This window comes from Rissa tridactyla, chromosome 2 (genome assembly GCF_028500815.1).
Source record: "Rissa tridactyla isolate bRisTri1 chromosome 2, bRisTri1.patW.cur.20221130, whole genome shotgun sequence".
In the NCBI taxonomy this organism is placed as follows: Eukaryota; Metazoa; Chordata; class Aves; order Charadriiformes; family Laridae; genus Rissa; species Rissa tridactyla.
This window is the reverse complement of record NC_071467.1, coordinates 119,516,583-119,522,582: the sequence shown is the minus strand read 5'-3', so window position 1 is coordinate 119,522,582 and position 6,000 is coordinate 119,516,583.

Below are 6,000 nucleotides of genomic sequence, written 5' to 3'. Positions count from 1 at the left end.
TATAAAGCACTTTACTCCCTGGTTTCAAGCCCAGCCTCCTGGTCAGACTGACAGTAGCTTCTGTTAGCTCTAAGGAGACTGGTTTGAGATGAAAAAGAGGGCAGAAGAATGTAGGCTTACGAAAACTGTCCCAGGGCCGCAGGGAAACGGCCAGAAAAGTTTACGTGGCTTTGGGAAACCCAGTAAGTAGGCTGCGATGCTGTATTTGGAAGGCTTTCAGTTAGCAAAACAGTGGCTGGAATAAGCCCATGAAAGGAAGCTGGATGCTCCTGGCAACGATGCAGACCTGTGATTTTGTGCCCAGCGAGGCAAGGAAATGGGCAGCGAGATCAGAGGCTATTTTGATTCGACTCCTAGGAAATAAGCAGGTATCGCCAAGCCAAGAAATGAGGCAGCGCCACCGCACAATGGCTGGAAAGTGGAAGGGTGGACTAGATAACAGTATTCACACGGTTATTATCAAGATAGGCAATTACCAGCCCTGGCTTTTCGAGGCTAAGTTAACTGGTTCAAAGGCAGGCCACCAGAACACCAAACGATTCTTGCTCTTTGCCTGCAGCCCCCGTCCTCCGGGAAGGCTCCTACGTCCCCTGCTGACAGCAGGAACGCAAAGGGGAGACCCAAAAGCGTCTTTACACATGGGGCCGTGCAGCTCGGTGGCTTGACCCACGGCTGGGGCAGCAGGCAGGGTCTCCTACCTCTGCTGCCTTCATCGAATCCACTCTGAAGGATCTGTGTCTCAGCAGCACCGCAGTAACCTCAAAGAGGAGTAAGAGAGAAACAGCAGTGGACAGTAAAAAACATGCTGCGAGGAAGCGGGGCTAACAGAAGAAAATCTCTGATATTAATTAGCCGCTGCCCGAACCCATGCTGGCATCGCTCCTGATTTCCACCAGCATAAACATCAGAACAGGTTAGAATGGAAAGAGCCGAATCTATGGATCATTGTTTTTGAGACCGATCGAGAAGAAATGCGATAATAGTTCAGGAAAGGGCGGTTTTCATAAGGACAATGATGGGGAAAACCAAGGAGTCAGCACTTTGCCAAAACGTTATCCCCAGCACCAACATTAGGAAATTGGCTCGGAGCCTATGGAGGGAGCCTTCCCATCACATCCCATGGCAAGCACGGCTCACATCCCTACCCCACATTCACCAAGGGTCACAGGACAGAAGGATCTGTACTAAAGGAGTTCCCCAGGTCTTAAACCAGACCCGAATGTGGAGAACTTGAAGTGCTATCAGCTGCTCAAAATCCTCCTGTTTCCAAAAGGAGCTGCACCAAAGGACTTACCCTCCCTTCTGCTTGGGGCATGCAGCTCCTGTGGGCTAGGGGTAAATCTGTCTGTCTTCACTGCTTTGCTTTTCTGCCCATCATCCACGTCCCTAAATCCAACCAGCCAAAGGAAAACTGTAGTCAAGTGTCTAAATCTAACACCAAAACTCTGGGGAAATTCGTAATTGTGGAGGATCGCTGAGCAGGCTGCATGAAACCATCTCGGCATCAGCTCAAGTGAAGTCACCGTTGAAACTGAAGTCAGTATTTTAGGACTGGCAGGCAGAGAGCAGTTCTGCCAGTTTATAATCTTGTTGCATGTCATTCTCACCTTTGAAAGACTCGTTTGCTTCCATATGGCTGTGGATGCTGAATTAGGGATTGTAAGAGGATTTCAACATCAGTCTTAGAAATGTCTTCATTTTTTCAATTTAGAGAAAAGGCTGCGTGATCAGACAGCAGGAAGAAAGCAATCCATGCCCTTGAAAAGCCTCATCGGATTAAAGTTGGCCTCTCTCTGGGGCAAAAGGAAAGAAGTAGGGCTTAAATCGTGACTTTTCAACCCAGAGGTTTCCAACCCCAGAAATGCCCAAACTTTCTGTTTGCCAAAACAGGAGAACGCGTGGTGAAAGAGCTCCTCAGGGAGGGAGGGCCTGCAGGCAGGTGGCTGGTGGCTCCAACCACCTCCAACACCCAACTGGCTCAGCTGCCGTCCCCGCCATGCCAGCTGGGTGGAGGAGGTGTACGTCAGAAAGCGGCTGAGATTTAATTTCCTTTTTCCCCTACCAATGTATTAGCTAAGGGGCTGCAGTAACTATGATCTTCTCAGTCTCAATCAGGGAGATCAAATCTGATCTACAAATGTAGACCTGAAAACTCAGGGGTGCTGTGCTGCTGATCTTACCCTAATCTTGAGAACAGGATAGCAACAGAGATGCTCATAGAGCCCGTAAGATAACCACAACCTTATTAAAAAGTGTTCCAGTCGATGAAATTGAGATTGAAACCATCACCAGGGAGCCATTAACAGCAGCATGTTTGAGATCCTAACGTTGTTTTGCAGGAACAGCAAAAAGGTCTTTCTTACCGGATAGCTCAAAATGCAGCTGAATCAAGGGAAAAATGAGGCATCCCAGTCTCCCTGCGGGGAGATGGGTACCAAAGTGCCCTGCTGTGGCCGAGCACTATGACTGGGAGGCCAGGCTGGATGGGGCTTTGAGCAACCTGGTCTAGCGGGAGGTGTCCCCACCCATGGCAGTGGGGGGTTGGAACTAGATGATCTTTAAGGTCCCTTCCAACTCTAAACCTTCTGTGCTTCTACAAGGGAACAAGGCTCTGGGGTAAGGACTGGAGTGCTCTCCTCTCAGGTCTTACCAAGTCATGCTGACTTCATCCCCCGGCTCTGGGGCTCCATGGCTGCTTATTACAGGCAAAGTAAACCAGCACCACAGTGGGGCTGGAGAACATCCCTCTGATGAGGAGGGAAGTGCCATCTGCTGGAGTTTAAAAGAAAAGTTGGAGGCAGTCCTAGCAGGTGGTGGTAAATCCCAGTTAATTCCTATTTACAGAGAAAATGCAGAAACTCCATGTAGATAATATCTACATCAAATCAAGGTGCTGAGTCCCTCAAAAAAAAAAAAAAGAGTGAGCTATGGCTCCCACTAACTTGTCTTTACAACAGGCTGTGCTGAAGCAAGTTTTTATAAAGGCCAACTGCGGGTGGCATAGCCCCTCTGCTCCTCATTGCCTCAACCCCCGCCCACGGCGCAGAACAAGCTCCCCTTCTCCTCCCCAAACTACACAATTGCAATGTTGAACCATTCCCGCAGTTGCAAAACGTTGGCTGATGGGATTCCTGGGCCAGGTAAATCTACTGCGCATCACCCTAAACGTAAATACAGATCTGGAGGAACACGAGAAGCAAATCAGCCAGGTCTACCGATCTACAGCCTTGCCCTCTCCCGCTTCATGGGGACTGTCCCTGTCAAACAGACCTTTAGGCTGGGATACACAGGGGAAGGAAAAAAAAAAAGAAAGGTAAATTGTGGCTGGGTGTATTTTAGGTAACACAAGTAGAAGCCTAGTACGAGTTGCTAGACTCCTCATCTCTAGTACACAGCTTTCAGTTTCTCAACACTCCCAGCAGAAGCAATTAATTTCTGGGACAAACAGAGAGCTATCCTGCTCCACAGATGTTTCCTCTTAGTTCTACTGGACTCGAGTCAATGAAAACGTGGCAATATCTGCACAGCAACACATGGAACTTTCCACCAGCCCAGATGGGAACAGGAGCAGTCTCAACTGAAGTCTCCATTAAAAATCTTAACTGCTATTTTTGTTTGGGATGGAAGGGAGGGGTTAAAGAGAGCCAAAAAAATAGAAATGGGCAGCACAGCCCTTAGCACGCCTGAGAACCACAATCTCAAAGATTACTTGGCAGATGTTGTATCAACCGGGAGAGCTTCTACCGCTGTTGGGGCTTTGTTTATCCATTTGGGATACAAGTTGGTAGCAGCAAACCTCCACGGGCAGCTGAGACCAACTAGCGGCTGTGTAATACTTTTGGCCAGGCTCATTATTTATATCTCAGGGGTAGAAGCAGTCCCAGTCTGAACTGGGGCCCCACTCCACCCCACTGCTTTTCAATGCCAACAGATGGGAGGTAGGCAGTGTAGAAGGAATAGGACCCCCTGAAGACCTCCAATTCATTCCGTGTCTGCTTGCACAGCTACAGAAGCCCTGGGGGAGGAGACGCATGGTCAGAGGGGGCACTGCAGATACTTACACCATGTTAATTTACACTTGCACTCTCAGAAAGTGCTTGGTAACAAGTATTTTGTGACTGGGGTAGCCATTTTTGTATACACAGCTGCTCCACAGGTTTCCCTGTGCTGTCAGCAGACACAGATGCTCAGGTAGCAAGAGTTTGGTTTTGAGCACATAGCCTAGACCTCAGATGGGCTAAATATTTGCCATCCTTAGTAAGAAGTGGAGAGGGAATGCAAATATATTCACCTCCACAGAGGTGTCAGTTAATACATTTGAAACACAGTGACGTTTCCTCCCCCTGCCCTGCAACGCCCCCCGCTCCAGCTCTAATAACAATCAATTTATAATTAAAAGGATCTAGAGAGGGGACAAGAAGCATCTTAAATGATGTAACTTGCAAAACACTTGGAGATCCTTCAGCTGGGAGGCTATGTAGAAATACTCTATCATTACCATGTTACAAAATTCACCCTGGAAGTAACTCTGGGCAGCCTTTTGGTATCCAGCCACAAATCTGTAACAAAACAGGCAACAGCTATTCAGAGAACATCTGTGGTTTACAACTTGCAATCCTCATTGAGGTCAACCATTTTCTGAAACATTAAACAATACATGACCAAACAAAACCTGCCTGTGTTAAGTCTCAGGTACTGTAAATGGTTTTTCTCCCTTCAGTTTTCTTTCTTTCTTTCTATATTCTTACAAGTAGCTTTGCGTGGCAAGGAATGGATCACAGCTACTGTAAAGCTGATGTCAGGTTAGTCTTTGCTTCACATAGTATAACTCTACTGGAGTGATTAAAGATGATACATATAATCATTCTCACGTCCTGCCTGTATGACTATGTAGCACTATTGTAACATACCTGACCCATTACTTAGGATGCTGAAAAAAATCTGACCTCTTCAAAATAGACATCTTGGGCAAATTTGGTAAGACAATTTTTTTTATTTTTTTTTTAAACCTGCCTGCTCATTATAGTAGTGGCTACACATACCTGAAATACACAGTAGTCCTGCAGTTACCTTGAATAATTATGTGAGTGAGCTCTAGGAAAAGGCCTGAAGAGATTTGGGGACCTTAATTACACCATATATTGAGCTGCAGTATGTTTTGTCCCATATCTACAGCCCTCCTTCAGCAAAAACCTTCCCCTTCTCCCCACCAAACATGTTCCAGACAAGAGAATGTTCTTAATCTGCTATTTGGAAATTAAAACAGGAAATTCAGGAAATGCTGCTTGAGTAAGAGCTAAATGATTCATGGATTAATGTAGTAACTTTTGCCATAATGTTTGTTCAAAAGGATCCTTCTAACACTTGTAGCTGGAATACCAACTTCCTGAGAATCAGCTTTTTCCTTAGACTTCTTCCATCTGTTGTCTCTTCCTATCCTGCCAAATAAACAGCTCTTACTCTTTGCTGGGCCAGCCAATGAAGGTAGGGAGGGAATCAACTGCTTTGAAGATCTGGTGATACAACTTGATTGCATCCCTTATCTGCCATCTTCTGTCTTTCCCTGTAAAGGATCGTTACTGACAGCCATTATGCCTTTCCAGCTAAATTATCAAACTCCTAAAAAATGAACTTATTTTCCCTTCTACCTTAGCCATGTCCTTTCTCCTTATCCACCATGAGAGGTTTTGGCTAGGTTACTATTGGACCTGTTGGCAAACAGGATAGGCAGAGCTCTGGTAAGCAAAGAAATCTTGTTTTAAAATATGAATTAGAAACTTCGGACCATGTTGTATTTATAGTAAAATCTAACCACATTTTATTCAAAGAAAAGTAATTTAAAGGAAGAATTCCACAAAGTGCTGTTCTCATCTGGCTGGTGAACAAAAAAAAAAAAAAAAAAAAATATTTCATGAGGCCCAAAACCTGGCTTGTGCTGCACCGAGGACATCCCCATATACACCCTTGAACACAGCAGCTGGTCTGCAGCAGTGGAACACA